The 16523-nt window shown below is 46.7% G+C and overlaps 1 protein-coding gene across 4 annotated transcripts in view; it reads right to left on the reverse strand.

Annotated features, from left to right (window-relative positions):
• Nucleotides 1–15288, reverse strand: part of osbpl2b (oxysterol binding protein-like 2b) — a 120621-nt gene extending 105333 nt beyond the window's left edge. The window contains exon 1 of one of the 4 annotated variants that reach the window (XM_072515089.1): nucleotides 15166–15288. The gene's annotated coding sequence lies outside the window, so the exon portion shown is untranslated. Of the gene's footprint in view, nucleotides 1–14746; nucleotides 15019–15165 lie in introns of those variants that run through there. The other 3 variants (XM_072515088.1, XM_072515086.1, XM_072515085.1) reach the window with 3 other exon arrangements.
• Between the last annotated feature and the right edge of the window lie 1235 nt (nucleotides 15289–16523).

Genomic DNA, 16523 nt, shown 5'->3' on the forward strand with positions numbered 1-16523 from the left:
TATGCCAACCGGTCATGGTTTAATTACAGCATCTTTGCAGTGGTAGTGTTATAGAACCTTATCTTATAGCACGGTGCTTCTCATCCTGTGCTGCCAAGTAATTCCTGTGCTCCAACTAGCTCTCTGACTCTGTTCCCAATTTATCATAGTTTGTTCAACTATCATGGAAATACAATTATACCTGATCCAATCATTTCCCCAACTCGACCATCAAAATACTGCATCCACCAGAGGCAGTGACAGAGAGGTATTGTCACTGGACTAATAATCCAGAGACCCAGGGTAATACTCGGAGGACCGGGGTTCAAATCCCACCAAATGTGAATTCAATAAAAATGTGGAATTACGTCTAATGATGATCATTATTGATTGTCGTAAAAACTCACCTGGCTCATTAATTTCCTTTAGGGAAGGAAATATGCCATCCTAACCCGGTCTGGCCTACATGCGACTCCAGACCCGTAGAAATGTGGTTGACTCTTAAAATGCCATCTGAAATGGCCGAATAAGCCACTCACTTCAAGGGCAATAAAATGCAGGCCCAGCCAGCGACACCCAGATCCCATAAATGAATAAGAAAAAAAAAATCTGGCCTTAAATCTTATGTGCAAAGCCACAGCAGCGGCACAGTGGTTGCTCACAGCACCAGGGACCTGGGTTTGATTGCAGCCTTTGCTGACTGTGTGTGGAGTTTGCACATTCTCCCCATGTCTGTGTGGGTTTTGTCCAGATGCTTCAATATCCCCCCACCCCCCCGCCCCCAAACAGTCCAAAGATGTGCAAGTTAGATGAATTAGCCATGATCAATGTGCAGGTTTACGGGAATAGGGCAGGGGAATGGGAATAGGTAGAGTGTTCCATCGGAGGGTCAGTGCAGACTTGATGGGCCGAGTAGCATCCTTCTGCATTGTAAAGATTCTATGGATATATTGATTGGTATGCAATGTGTGCTTAGCCAATTAAAGATTGAGCTTTTACGTAGCAATGGAATTAAATTGGATACATACATCTGTACTGTGCAACATATTCTGAAGTTACATTATAAAACAGCTGCGGGGCAGCACGGTGGCGCAGTGGTAGCACTGCAGTCTCACGGCGCCGAGGTCCCAGGTTCGATCCCAGCTCTGGGTCACTGTCCGTGTGGAGTTTGCACAGTCTCCCCGTGTTTACGTGGGTTTCGCCCCCACAACACAAAGATGTGCAAGATAGGTGGATTCAACATGCTAAATTGCCTCTTAATTGGAAAAAATGAATTGGGTACTCTAAATTTATATTAAAAAAATAAAACAAAACAGATGCATTTTGATAATAAATACATTTCTGTTACATTACATAAGTCAAGAAAATGGACACGCCATAAGCTGTTGCGATTCTATTTCATTCTCTCTTCCGACCAATACGAAAATGACTGATGTCAAATGTTAAACATTTGTGCCAAAAATACCTCAAGCAAGCTAGACCAGTGACAACAATGTGAAGTTCAATGTGGAGTCTTTATTAATACATGCTGTTTCATTAACGTGAAGTTTGTTCTTGCTTTTCGTGAAATATGCCTTTTTGGTCTTTTCCAAGTGTTAATTACTTGAATTTCAAAACATAATAATTCATCTAATTGAATACAGGAGTTGGGACGTCTTGTTGAAGTTGTACAAGACATTGGTACGGCCACACTTGGAATACTGTGTGCAGTTCTGGTCACCCTATTATAGAAAGGATATTATTAAACTAGAAAGAGTGCAGAAAAGATTTACTAGGATGTTGCCGGGACTTGATGGTTTGAGTTATAAGGAGAGGCTGGATAGACTGGGACTTTTTTCCCTGGAGCATAGGAGGCTTAGGGGTGATCTTATAGAGGTCTATAAAATAATGAGGGGCATAGATAAGGTAGATAGTCAACATCTTTTCCCAAAGGTAGGGGAGTCTAAAACTAGAGGGCATAGGTTTAAGGTGAGAGGGGAGAGATTCAGAAGGGCCCAGAGGGGCAATTTCTTCACTCAGAGGGTAGTGAGTGTCTGGAATGGGCTGCCAGAGGTAGTAGTAGAGGCGGGTACAATTGTGTCTTTTAAAAAGCATTTAGATAGTTACATGGGTAAGATGGGTATCGAGGGTTATGGGCCAAGTGCGGGCAACTGGGACTAGCTTAATGGTAAAAACTGGGCGGCATGGACTGGTTGGGCCGAAGGGCCTGTTTCCATGCTGTAAACTTCTATGATTCTATAATTGATTAATAAAATGGTCACGGCTTGAACCCAGGTTAGTAAAAAGTGGTGGAGATTTAGGTTTTCTTTTAACTACACAAGATCTGCTGACTTTTCAATGATTTCACAATTCAGCTCATCCTGAAATTCTTCATCAACGAACCAGCAGTGGTCATTAATGTTATTTGACTATGGAAAGCTTGAAAGCTCGGCCCAATTTTCTCCCTATTAGCCAATCTTTTGAGGAGGTGTCACTGAGTAATGATTAATATTGGTTAATTTTTCCCTCCCCCACTCCTAAACCAACTACGACACTTCTATTGCTCCATAGCTCTATCAGTTAAACTAGTACTTATTGTACATCATATCTAGAATCTTGTGGTCTGCAAGTCAGCTTCACACCTCAAAACAAAATTTACCAATGGAGCTGCCTGTGAAATTTAACACGCATATTACGACTAGTTTTCAGCAGAGAGTCTGAATTCCACAGTAAATAGTTTCAACCCATCAGGTTTAAGTTGCATATTTAACTTTAAAATGCTATTTAGGCAACAGTCGAAACTGATGGACATATTAAACTAGATCACTTTCTTGTTAAATGTCCTTTTTTCAAAGTTGCACTAATTCGCATTCCTAGAGAATAACCAAGTGCCATAAATCTAACCCGATAAACCTGCATTCCATTACTTTCTGCCAGCCTGGATTCAAACCTTAGTCATTTGACAAATTAGGTGAATTAAATTGTTTGGAACCGTATTTCTGAAAAGTTATAGAGGTTACAATATTTAAAAAAACAGGCCATCTGACCCAACAAGTCCAGATTGACATTTATCCTTCATGCGAGGTATTGTTTTAATCACATCTACCCACCACATTCCCATTTCCTTTCAGCCCCTTTTTCTCATCTACCAATCCAACCTAATCTTGAATATTATCAGCTGGTTTTGACTCAACTAATTCTAGAAATAAATTCCATAGCCTCATAACTAATTACCAACATTTTGTTCCCTCACTCACCATGACAAACAGCATAAGCCGATATTACGCATAGTCAATAGCTTCAATGCTCTACTTCAAAATACTGGAGAGTGTACTCATTGATTAAAATGACTGCAGATGAAAAAATGCATCTTGCTCATAAACAAATGAGTGTTTGTATCTGCATTTTCAGCAATAGAAAAGTTACAGACATGAGACACCTCTGTAACAAGATAGTTTTTAAAAAATGAATCCAAAATTTGGACCACAAATTATTGCTCTCACTACAGATATTCAACTTGAAGCGTTAATATATTAAATTCATTATTCTGGAGTTTTGGAAGAGTTTCAGGCCATATGTCAGTGACCTACCCTTTATATGAACACAGTACCCACTCCCCAAAATTATTATTTTTTGATTGTAGCTGCCAGAGATTTACGATAGGAATTTTGTCTGGATCACATTATATCCTAAAAATTACTTTGATCTAGTCTAATTGTTTCTATTGCATGCTTTATTTTCAGTCTTATGATAAACTGACAGCTAAGTGTTTACATGCTTCTTTCCAAAGTAAGTCATTCAATCTTCTTGCCCAAAATCTTCAACTCTCAAGTGATCCTGGTGGAAATTCACCCTTTGCAGCAAAATTGTAAAATACTTTAGAAATGGGTGGGGATGGCACAGTGGTTAGCACTTTTGCCTCACAGGTGTGAAGCTGACTCACAGCACCAGGGATCCTGGTTCCATTCTGGCCTTGGGTCACTATCTGTCTGGAGTTTGCGCATTCTCCCAGTGTCTGCATGGATTTCCTCCTGGTGCTCCAGTTTCCTCCCACAGCCCAAAGATGTGCAAGTTAGGTGGATTGGCCAATGGTTCGGTGGGGTTATGGGGCGGGGGAGTCATTCTGTGTAGGTTGCTCTTTCAGAGGGACAGTGCTGACCCGATGGACCGAATGGCCTCCTTTTGCACTTTAGGTAGTCTACAATTCTATAAGCAGATAACCTTGTTAAATGTAGCAGAGTAATTAATCATGAATGGTTACATTTATAAAGGCTTGCCTAATGTTTTCTGGACCATGATCATGAACTAGGATGTATATTCTGGTCAATAACAAACAATTTGCAAGAGGTTTCTTCCAGTCTATCTATTCTACTCGATCAAAATTACTTATAATCAAAAGCCAAGGTAATGCAAAACAAAGGTTTTCACTTGTTCCCTGAATTTCACCAGCGCATCTCGCATCTGATGGAACACACCTCATATATTTATCTTCGATTGCAATCTGTTGCAATTAATAGTAGGTATGCTAGGATCAAGAAGGGACGCGATTCTCTGAAATGGAAACAGAGTGTTCGCACCGGCGTGAACACAGTCGCGTTTCACGATGGCACGAAACGGGCACTACCGATTCTGGCCGCCAAAGGGGGCCAGCGCGGCGCTCGAGCGGTTCACGCCGCTCCAGCCTCCCTTCTCGGCACCAAATGGGCGCCGCGCCAACCCACGCATGCGCGGGGGACTTCCTCAGCGTGACAGCCCTGATGCAACATGGCGTGGGGGTTCAGGGGCCGGCCGCGTAATAAAATAGGGCCGGGGCTGGAGAGGCCGGCCCGCCGTTCGGTGGGCCCCGATCGCGGGCCAGACCCCATCGGAGGGCCAGACCCCATCGGAGCCCCCCCCCCAACCGTGGTGAGGGAGTGCTTTTCGCCTCCCCACAGGCCGCCTCCCGACCCTGCGCGTAGTGTTCCCGCCGGCTGCGGGCAGGTGTGAACGATGCCGACGGGACTCTGCCGTTTCCGCGCGGCCGCTTGGCCCATCAAGGCCGGAGAATCGGCGGCCCGGGACCGGCGCCGCGCCAAATGTGCTGGCGCAAATGGCGCTGATTTTCCACTCCTCGGAGAATCGTCCCTGCGCCGCGGGAAAAAAATGGCGCGAAGGCTGACTCTCCCATACTGCACGGCATAGAACTTAGAAAAATACAGCACAGAACAGGCCCTTGGGCCCACGATGTTGTGCCAAACCCCCCAGTTTCTACACAGAAGATTTTCATCTCAGCAGAAGACAGAATCCCAAGAAATATTATCTAAAGGTTTGACATACCCCTGAAAGTCAACTGGTGAACCTTCAAGGTGGAATTAAAATTTCTTACAATTACTTTTGGCTAATCTGTCAAACCATCAGCAAAGTCCTATCAAACAAAAATCAATGCTCTTTCAGTAGTGCCATAGACTAGTATTCCAGTTTCCCAGGCTAATGCTCAGGGGACATGGGTCCCAAACTCATCATGGCAACTGGCGGAATTTAAATTCAATTAATAAAAAACTGGAATGCGACAGCTATCATCATTATTGTTAAAACCCATCAGGTTCATGCACTATTGTTCTTTCAGGAAGGAAATCTGCCATCCCTATTCAATCTGGCCTACATGTAACTCCAGACCCACAGCAGTAACTGACTTCTACAGTGGCCGAGCTAGCCGCTCAGCTCAAGGACAATTAGGAATGGACACTTCCGGTGGCGGCTATGGAGGAGTAAGTCGCACATTTGGGGGCTCCCGCTCTGGTCGGACCTTAGGACCTTTCCCCCGTTTTTCTACTTACTTGAATTGTAAAACGGATGTTAGTGGCAATTGTTTACTGAATTCCCACTTCGGTGCATGGAGAGAAGGACTAGAAGTGTTCGTAAGGGCAGAAACAAAAAGACAGAGAAGGCTTGGGCTGTAGCTGCAACAGAAGACAGCATGGCGGAGGTTCGGACCTCTGGCTTGTCGACCCAGCCGTCTATGGAGCAGCTGAAGCAAGTCATTCAAGAAGGCTTTGCTACGCTGAAACGGGACAGCTTGGATCCAATAAAAGTCGATTGAGCGGCTGGAGCGTAGATTGGACGCCCAAGATCGGGCGATCCAGAAGGTGGAGAAGGCGCTGGCTGAGGAGGAGGAACATCAGACTGCGGTGGAGCTGGAGGTGGGGATGCTGAGGGACCAGCAGAAGAAGCTCTTGGAGAAGGTGGAGGACCTTGAAAATAGGTCCCGCCGGCAGAACCTAAGAATCGTCGGGCTCCCGGAGGGGTCCGAAGGAACGGATGCTGGGGCATACATTGCAGACATGTTTGTGAAGCTGCTGGGGGATGGGGCATTCTCCCGGCCCTTGGGAGGTGGATAGGGCTCACAGAGCACTCGCGAGGAAGCCACGAATGGGAGACCCCCCCGAGGGCAATGGCGATGAGATTCCACAGTTCTCAGATAAGGAGCGCATTCTACAGTGGGCCAAGCAGACACGGAGCTGTAAATGGGACAATAACATCCTGCGGGTTTACCAGGACCTGAGTGTAGAGATGGCCAGGAGGAGAGCAGGCTTCAACCAGATCAGGTCGATCTTTTTTAAGAAAAAGGTGAAGTATGGACTGTTATACCCAGCCCCTCTCTGGGTCACGCATGAGGATCAGCACTTCTACTTCGAGTCATGTGTACATGGTTAGCCGGCCCTCTGGCGCATCTAGCACACTTGTCCTCCAGCCCGAAGAATTTGCTCATCCGGGCCACCGTCATGTGCGCCCGGTGTACGACCTTAAACTGGATCAGGCTGAGCCTGGCGCATGTTACGGTCGTGTTTACACTGCTCAGGGCTTCTGCCAGATACCGTCCTCCATCTCCATCCCCCCCGCAGCTCCTCTTCCCACTTAAGCTTCAGGTCCTCGGTCTGCATATCCTCAGCTCCCATTCGTTCCTTGTAGACGTCTGAGACTCTACCCTCTCCCACCTCTCCCCTAGAAACCACCATGTCCTGCCTCCCCTTTGGCGGGAGACGTGGAAAGGACAGCACCAGTCTGCGTACAAAATTCCGCACCTGTATCTAAATTTGTTCCCCCTCACCAGCCCAAACTTCTCCTCCAGCGCCCTCATGCTCGTAAAGCTCCCTTCTAGGAACAGATCCCCCATCCTCACAATCCCCACCCTCCTCCACAGTCGATACCCCCCGTCCATGTTCCCCGGGGCAAATTGGTGGTTGCCGCAGATTGGGGTCCACAGCGATGCTCTTACCTCCCCTACATGCCTCCTCCACTAGCCCCAGATCCGAAGAGCCGCCACCATTATCGGACTGGTGGAGTACCGTGCCAGCGGAAGCGGCAGAGGCGTCGTGACCAGGGCTGCTAAAGATTTTGCTGATTCTTAAGCGGGACAAGAACCCGGAGCTGTGTGGATCCTACAGGCTGATCTCCCTGTTAAATGTGGATGCCAAGTTGCAGGGTTTCGCTCTATGCGGATGACCTGCTTCTGTACGTTTCAGACCCAATAGAGGGGATGGAAGAAATCATGAGGGCTCGAGGGGAATTTGGCCGGTTTTCGGGGTATAAGCTTAATATGGGAAAGAGTGAGACGTTTGTGGTCCAGGCGAGGGGACAGGAGAGGCGACTGGGAGAGCTGCCGTTTAGGTTAGTGAAGGGAAGCTTTAGGTACCTAGGCATCCAAGTGGCGTGGGAATGGGGCCAGCTGCATAAATTGAATCTGGCCCGGATGGTGGACCAAATGAAGGACGTTTTCGGAGATGGGACACGCTTCCGTTGTCTCTGGCTGGGAGGGTGCAAACAGTGAAGATGACGGTCCTCCCGGGATTCCTATTTGTATTTCAGTGTCTCCCCATTTTTATTCTGCGGTCATTTTTTAAGCGGGTCAACAGAGTGATCACGGGCTTCGTCTGGGCGGGCAAGACCCCGCGAGTAAGGAAGGTAATGCTTGAGCGAAGTCGGGGTAAGGGCAGGCTGGCGCTACCAAATTTTAGCAACTATTACTGGACGGTTAATATAGCCATGATCAGGAATTGGTTGTTGGGGAAGTGTCGGCATGGGTGCGCATGGAGGCGGCTTCATGTAAGGGCACCAGTTTGGGGGCGTTGGTAACTGCGCCTCTGCCATTCCCGCCGGCACAGTACTCCACCAGTCCAGTGGTGGTGGCGGCCCTGAGAGTTTCGGGCCAATGGAGGCGGCATGTTGGAGCTGTGGGAGCATCGGTCTAGGCCCCAATCTGTGATAATCACTGGTTTGCCCCAGGGAGTATTGATGGGGGGGTTCCAGTTATGGCGGAGAGCGGGGATTGAGAGGATGGGGGTTATGTTCATAGAGGGGAGTTTTCCGAGTATGAGTTTTCCGGGTAATGCATTTTGGAAGGTCTAATGCAGGTAGGGAATATACAGTGAATGGTAGAACCCTCAAGAGTATTGAAAGTCAAAGAGATCTAGGAGTACAGGTCCACAGGTCATTGAAAGGGGCAACACAGGTGGAGAAGGTAGTCAAGAAGGCATACGGCATGCTTGCCTTCATTGGCCGGGGCATTGAGTATAAGAATTGGCAAGTCATGTTGCAGCTGTATAGAACCTTAGTTAGGCCACACTTGGAGTATAGTGTTCAATTCTGGTCGCCACACTACCAGAAGGATGTGGAGGCTTTAGAGAGGGTGCAGAAGAGATTTACCAGAATGTTGCCTGGTATGGAGGGCATAAGCTATGAGGAGCGATTGAATAAACTCGGTTTGTTCTCACTGGAACGAAGGAGGTTGAGGGGCGACCTGATAGAGGTATACAAAATTATGAGGGGCATAGACAGAGTGGATAGTCAGAGGCTTTTCCCCAGGGTAGAGGGGTCAATTACTAGGGGGCATAGGTTTAAGGTGAGAGGGGCAAGGTTTAGAGTAGATGTACGAGGCAAGTTTTTTACGCAGAGGGTAGTGGGTGCCTGGAACTCGCTACCGGAGGAGGTAGTGGAAGCAGGGACGATAGGGACATTTAAGGGGCATCTTGACAAATATATGAATAGGATGGGAATAGAAGGATACGGACCCAGGAAGTGTAGAAGATTGTAGTTTAGTCGGGCAGTATGGTCGGCACGGGCTTGGAGGGCCGAAGGGCCTGTTCCTGTGCTGTACATTTCTTTGTTCTTTGTTGTTTGAGGGCGTTGGAGGAAAAGTTTGGGTTGGCGAGGGAAAACAAATTCAGGTATCTGCAGGTGCGGGACTTCCTTCATAAACAAGTGTCAACCTTCCCGCTCCTTCCGGTAAGGGGGATTCAGGATAGGGTAGTTTCCAGAGGGTGGGTAGGAGAAGGGAGCGTCTCGGACATTTATAAGGAGCTTATGGGTCGGAGGAGACACAGACCGAGGAGCTGAAGCGCAAGTGGGAGGAGGAGCTGGGAAGTGAGATAGAGGATGGTCTATGGGCAGACGCATTGAGTAGAGTCAACACATCCGCAATATGTGCCAGGCTCAGCCTGATACAATTTAAGGTTGTTCACTGGACTCACATGACAGTGGCCCGGATGAGCAGATTCTTTGCGTTGAGGACAGGTGCGCAAAATGTGCGGGAGGACCAGCGAACCATGTCCACGTTTTGGACATGTCCAAAGCTTAGGGGATTTTGGCAGGGATTTGCGGACGTCATGTCTATGGTGTTAAAAACAAAGGTGGCGCTGAGTCCAGAGGTGTCGATTTTCGGGGTGTCAGAAGATCCGGGAATCCAGGAGGAGAAAGAGGCAGACGTTCTGACCTTTGCTTCCCTGGTAGCCCGGAGACGGATACTATTAGCATGGAGGGACTCAAAGCCCCCAAAGTTGGAGACCTGGCTATCGGACATGGCTAGCTTTCTCTGTTTGGAGAAAATCAAGTTCGCCTTGGGAGGGTCACTGTTAGGGTTCGCCCAGAGGTGGCAACTGTTCATCGACTTCTTTGCAGGAAATTAATCGTCAGCAGATGGGGGGGGGGGGGGGGGGGGGGGGTTAGTTTAGATTAGACTAGGGGGTCAATAAGGGTGGGACCTGTGCTAGAGGTAAATGGCTTTTGCACTATGTTTATGGTTTCATTTTGTTGTTGTTACTATACCGAAAATACCTCAATAAAATGTTTATTAAAAGAAAAAGGACAATTAGGAATGAGCAACCCTTATCAGCGATGCCCACAGCCCTTGCAAACACTCCGTAATCGGTGCTGGCAAGGCCAGCATTTATTGCTGAGTGACTTGCTGGGCATTTAAGAGTCAACCACATTGCTGTGGATCTCGAGTCACATGTAGGCCAGACCAGGTAAGGATGGCAAACTTCCTTCCTTCCCCAAATGACATTAGAGAACCAGATGGTTTTTTTTTTAACGGCAATCAATAATGGCTTCATGATCATCATTAGACATTTAACTCCAGATTTTTATTGAATTCAAATTTCACCACCTACCATGGCAAGATTAAAACCCAGGTCCCCATATCTTGAACTTGGGTGTCTGGATTATCTTGGTCCAGTGACACTATGCCACTGCCTCCCTATCCAGCCAGTCATATCCACACCCCACGGATGAAGGAGGAATGCAAGTGTTCAAGGAGAGAGGATACATTTGACACAGTTGACTTAAGTAAAATTAATGCAGAAAAAAATCTTTTGCCAAAACCAATGGCCTGGAAGGTTTTGTATAATGAAACAAATCTAGCTAAATAATTTAGAAAATCTTGGATTGTCAAAATTTGGTTTTAACAATCATATCAGGAATTGTGACAGAGTATCTTTATCACAGCATGCCATTTTGCTTATGATAATACTTTTGTTAAAAAAACAAATCAAGGTGGGGAATTGAGTCAAATGACTTGAATGCTATGAAATCTCTCTACTATTATAAAAGGGAATATTTGCTTACAGAATGTCCCCGCAAAAAATGTTAGTGTACTGATGTAAAAATACAGAAATATATGTTGTATTAATTACCACTTGACAAAACTTGCTTCAAATGGGAAATTGTTTTTTGTCTCCTCAATTTCTTTTATTTATTAACCTAAATAACTGTGGGGGGGGGGGGGTTTGATCTCCAGAACAATGTAGTAAATTTACGTTATTTGAAGAAGGTAGAAGCAGCTTTTTTGTTACTTTCTCAACTCCTTGCTTCCCAAGTCACGTTTGTTGAAGCTGTTGGACTGTAGCACCGTGTACAGAGCTTATTTTCTTCACAGCTGCCTGTACATTTTTGCACTATTGTAAATTTTCTGTTTGGTTTTACTCAAATCTGGCTATTTCGATTCCAAAGCAGGAATAACTACATCCACACACAGCTGGTTTGCAGTAGCTAAGACTCCAGGTACAAGTTTGCTGACGATACGACCATAGTGGGCCGGATCTCGAATAACGATAAGTCCGAATACAGGAGGGAGATAGAGAACCAAGTGGAGTGGTGTAGCGACAACAATCTCTCCCTCAATGCCAGCAAAACTAAAGAGCTGGTAATTGACTTCAGGAAGCAAAGTACTGTACACACCCCTGTCAGCATCAACGGGGCCGAGGTGGAGATGGTTAGCAGTTTCAAATTCCTAGGGGTGCACATCTCCAAAAATCTGTCCTGGTCCACCCACGTCGACGCTACCACCAAGAAAGCACAACAGCGCCTATACTTCCTCAGGAAACTAAGGAAATTCGGCATGTCCGCATTGACTCTTACCAACTTTTACAGATGCACCATAGAAAGCATCCTATCGGGCTGCATCACAGCCTGGTATGGCAACTGCTCGGCCCAGGACCGCAAGAAACTTCAGAGTCGTGAACACCGCCCAGTCCATCACACAAACCTGCCTCCCATCCATTGACTCCATCTACACCTCCCGCTGCCTGGGGAAAGCGGGCAGTATAATCAAAGATCCCTCCCACCCGACTTACTCACTCTTCCAACTTCTTCCATCGGGCAGGAGATACAGAAGTCTGAGAACACGCACGAACAGACTCAAAAACAGCTCCTTCCCCACTGTCACCAGACTCCTAAATGACCCTCTTATGGACTGACTACACCCTGTATGCTTCATCCGATGCCAGTGCTTATGTAGTTACATTGTATATGTTGTGTTGCCCTATTATGTATTTTCTTTTATTCCCTTTTCTTCTCATGTACTTAATGATCTGTTGAGCTGCTCGCAGAAAAATACTTTTCACTGTACCTCGGTACACGTGACAATAAACAAATCCAATCCAATTATTTTTCACCTCATTAGCATGGTCACCAGATAACAGTTCCATGGGACGAGTGAATCTTCAACTGCCATGATGCATTTCTCGCAAATATTTATCTTTAAGAGCCAGAAATCTCTATAAGTCAAAATTGCAACTCAAACATCATACTACAGATTATCCAATCATGCAAGACCGTGTTTAGAAAATGCCCTGAACTGTTTGTGTGTTTGTTATAATTATATTAACTTAGCTATTCACATCTGAATAAGGAAAATGGCAATTAACAGAGTATCAATTATGTTTGTATTGGCTCTGAAAGAGCTATCCAACCCTGCAACTGTTTCCTCTTCAAGTACTAATAGAATTCCTTTTGAAAAAGTTATCATTGAATTTGCTTTCATTTTTAAGGCAGTGCATTCCACATGATAACCATTCACTGCAACAAAAATATTTTTTTCAGATTGCCTCTGGTTCCTTAGTCAATTACAGAAAGTCTGAATTTCCTCATTATGGACTCTTCTGCCACGTGACATACTTTATCAAAACTTTGTGATTTTGAATATTTTTTTAAATCTCCTCTGCATTAAAGAACAAAGCAATTTCTCTTGGCACTTCACTGAACTGAATTATTTCATCCCATTAGTTGTCCTAGTAATTTTTCCCTTGTGATAACGATTGTTTAAGTTCCTCTCTCCCTCCCCTTTACACCCTTTGATCTTTTATTATTCTTGGGGTGCTTTTTGCGACATCCACCATAAAGAGAAATACAAAATACCTGTTTGAAGTTACCATTGTTTCCTACTATTAATTTTCCAGTCTTATCCTCCAAGGGACTAAAGTTCATTTAGCTACTCTCTTCCTTTTTCACATACTAGATAAATTTGAGCAAAAATATTTCTTCACCTACAGGCGTGTACCATTTTGGATGCATGACATTTGTGGCAGTGACACGTAAATGTTTGCTGGAGGCAGAAGGTTTGAGCACAATCGGTTGGCAATTCAGTGATGTACTGAAAATGCGCTGCACTGTTGGGAGATATTTGGGGATTTTCTGCAGTGTGTTTCTCAGCTGCAGGAGGCAGGCCGCCATTGATCAGCAGCAGGATCTTCTAGTCCCGCCATTGTCAATGGGATTTCCCATTGAATCCATCCCATGCCACCAGGAAATACGTGGCAGGGGTTGATTGTCAACAGGACTGGACGATCCCCTGGTGAGTATGGCTGGGAAATCCTCCCCAGTCTTTCAGGTGAGAGGTTAAAACAAGCCCCATCTGCTCTCTCAAGTGGATGTAAAAGATCCCATGGCACTATTTTGAAGAAGAGCAGGGAAGTTATTATCTCCAGTCTCCTGGCCAATATTTATCTCTCACACAGCATCAGTAAAACAGATTATCTAGTCATTATAACACTGATGTTTATGGGAACTTGCTGTGCACAATTTGCCACATGACAACAAACTTCAAACACTACAAACTTCATACTTCCTTCAATGGGTGTAAAGCATTTTGGGCTGCCCTGGACGAGGTATTATTGTTTTTATCCGGAAGTCAGGAAAACTCAATGTTAGATTCGTAAAAGTGTTCATTTGAATGCAAACACCCAAAAGTAAAAATACAAACTTTGTTCTTCCAATAGGTTATGTCTGGAAAAAGCATTCTGAACCACACAACACCAAGTCTTGGCTGAATTATTGATATGTTCGAGTTCTGTCAATTTACAGAAGTACAACTGACATAATGCTCTGCTTGGTTAATATTGTAACACAAGAGGTATTCATCCCTTAGGAAGGTAAATTACAAAGATTCGAGTTACAGAGTCTTTACAGCGGTGCTTTCAAGTGTGAAATCTCAAGTTTATACTGCTGTAACTATATATTATTGCTCACGAGAGTCTCAAATACATTATCGAGAAAGGCTGTAACACGTAATAAGAGAAGGGAAAAGAAGAAAAAGAGGAATCAATCAACTGTTGTAATGTGTGCCGACTGAAAACAGGTTTGATTTCAGGTGACCTCGCAGCAACCAACAAGACTTCCGACCAGAAAAGAAAACGCTGCAAGAGTTACACTATGCGATGTCAGCTGAAGGAAGTTTATTCGCTGTGGTACGGTGTGTTGATCATTTAACGCATATAAACACGGATGGCTCTTCGACGCGAAAAGACACCGACCAGCGCGGTGGACTTTTAGTGACAGAACACAAGATTAAATGTACACCCGAGTGGCATGTCGTTCGACACTGGGGCCGGGGGGGGGGGGGGGGGGTGCACGTACGAGGCGTAAAGCCGAGCGGGGCGAGGCAGAAAAAACTAAGTGAAGTGATGTGTGTGTGTAATCCCGCATTTAAACGCCTAGAGTACAGTCAAAGGAGGCCCTGTGGACAAGCCACACACGTCCAGCCAGCCAGCCCAGGCGGCGATCGATCAACCTCTCCCCCCGATCGTGTCCGCAACAAGATGACACTTTGCCGCGAACAAACGCTGTCTTATCACGTCCACTTCATACCCCCCGCCACCACCCCCCCCCCCCCCTCTCTCTAGTACCAGCTCGCCGAAGGAATAACATTGGCAAGGCGATTTTTTTTTTTCCAATCTATAGGTGTGAAAACATGAGTTACCTGCTACCTCCGTCCGCTTCTGATCAGATCGTCCACATCAAGTTGTCAAGTGGTCAGAAATCAGCAGCAGCAGCAGCACCACCACCACCGAGGCGGAAATGCAACCGCCCCGGCTGATTGACAGTGGCATAGCCCTATCGACGCGCGCAGTTCAGGCTCTGACGAAAGCATGTAACGTTTTAAGACCAATCGGAAGGGGGCATTTGGAGAAGGCGGGACCGTAAGAATGGACGGTCAGAGCGCGCAAGCGCGGCTCCGCTCGCTCGAGCTTCGTCAACCGTCGCTCCGGGCTTCAAACCGACGCCGCGATTTCTCCGCACCCCCCCCCCCCCCCCAAATCGACCCGGCGGCAGATAATGAGAGCTGACAGGTCTTGAAAAGCGCCGAATAACTGACTGGGTCCGGGTTATTTAACTCACCGGGAAGGGTTGAAAAGTGAGGGTGGGTAGAGGGAGAAGGGGAGGCCTGTCCGCCGCCAGCCGCCCCCTCGACGCCGCCGCAAAACAAACGGCCGAGTGTTGACAGGCGCCTGCTCGCCGCCTCTCGCGAGACTTGCTTCGAGTGGCGCTCGCGCAGGGCAGCGGCGGCCAGAATTCCCTGGGCTCCGGCCTCCGGCCCAGGGATGGCCACGGCAGGCTTTCCTCAGCTGGTCAGGATCCCCTGACTGACTGATCATCCACAGAGCCCGGGGGTGATGAAAGTAAATCACTGCGGACGCCAGAAATCTGAAACAAAAACACAAAATGCTGGACAATCCCAGCCGGTCTGACAGCATCGGTGGAGACAGAGGACTGGAGCTCAGGGACGGGATTGCGGGCGGGGGCCGTTGGCAGCTGAGATGGGCTGAGCGGCCCCGCCATTCCCCCGGTGTGAAATGGACATGGTCCATCCCGGTGGGGCCTGGCTTGGAGGGCGGCTAGCGGAGTCCTGGGGTGGGGGGTGCTGCGATCAGGGCCCACCGATCTGCGGGCAGGCCTGTGCCGTGGGGGCACTCTTTCCCTCCGCGCCGGCCTCTGTAAGGCTCCGGCGTGGAGAAGAAACCCCCTGTCGTGTTAGGTACACTGGATGCAGCTTAGATCAGAAAGATCTCCAGACCTTGACGTTAGTTCAATCAGGTTTGTTGAACTAATAGCACAGTTCTCTGTGAGTTCGACACTCTGCTGAAGTGTTGGGTACTCTGACACACAGACGAACCAACACGGTTGCGAATGGTACAACGCAGTTTTATTTCAATGAACTATTAACATATTAAACTCTGGTATTCAGCACATGGTGAACCTCTGAGTGGCTGGCAATGAGGTCTGTGCCCTGAGCCCTGTCCTGCTCGAATGCCCAGGAAGTGTCCTGTTCCCTGCTTTGTACTGTGTATGTTCTTGTCTGTGATTGGCTGTTGTGTTTTGTGTTGATTGGTCCGTTGATCTGTCCATCATTATGTGTATGTATGTGCTGTGATGTTCATCTGAATATCATGACATCCCCCTTTTTTACAGGATTATGTGCCTACGTGTTTATAAATAGAGATGTGTACTGAGTGTAGCTAAATGTGTGTGTGTGTGCAATATTTATAGCATGTACATGGGGCTTAACTATATACAAGGGGCGATGTCGGGTGTGACATAACAACGAGGTTGTACGATAAACAAAGAACGGGGAAATGTTGAACGATAAAACAAATTCCTGTAACGATAAGAACATAAACATTAACAAAGTGGTTGCATGAGTTCATATATACAGTCTCATAAATCCAGTCTAGTAGGTGGGCGACGAATTTGGGTTG

Source organism: Scyliorhinus torazame, chromosome 8, assembly GCF_047496885.1.
Source record: "Scyliorhinus torazame isolate Kashiwa2021f chromosome 8, sScyTor2.1, whole genome shotgun sequence".
In the NCBI taxonomy this organism is placed as follows: domain Eukaryota; kingdom Metazoa; phylum Chordata; class Chondrichthyes; order Carcharhiniformes; family Scyliorhinidae; genus Scyliorhinus; species Scyliorhinus torazame.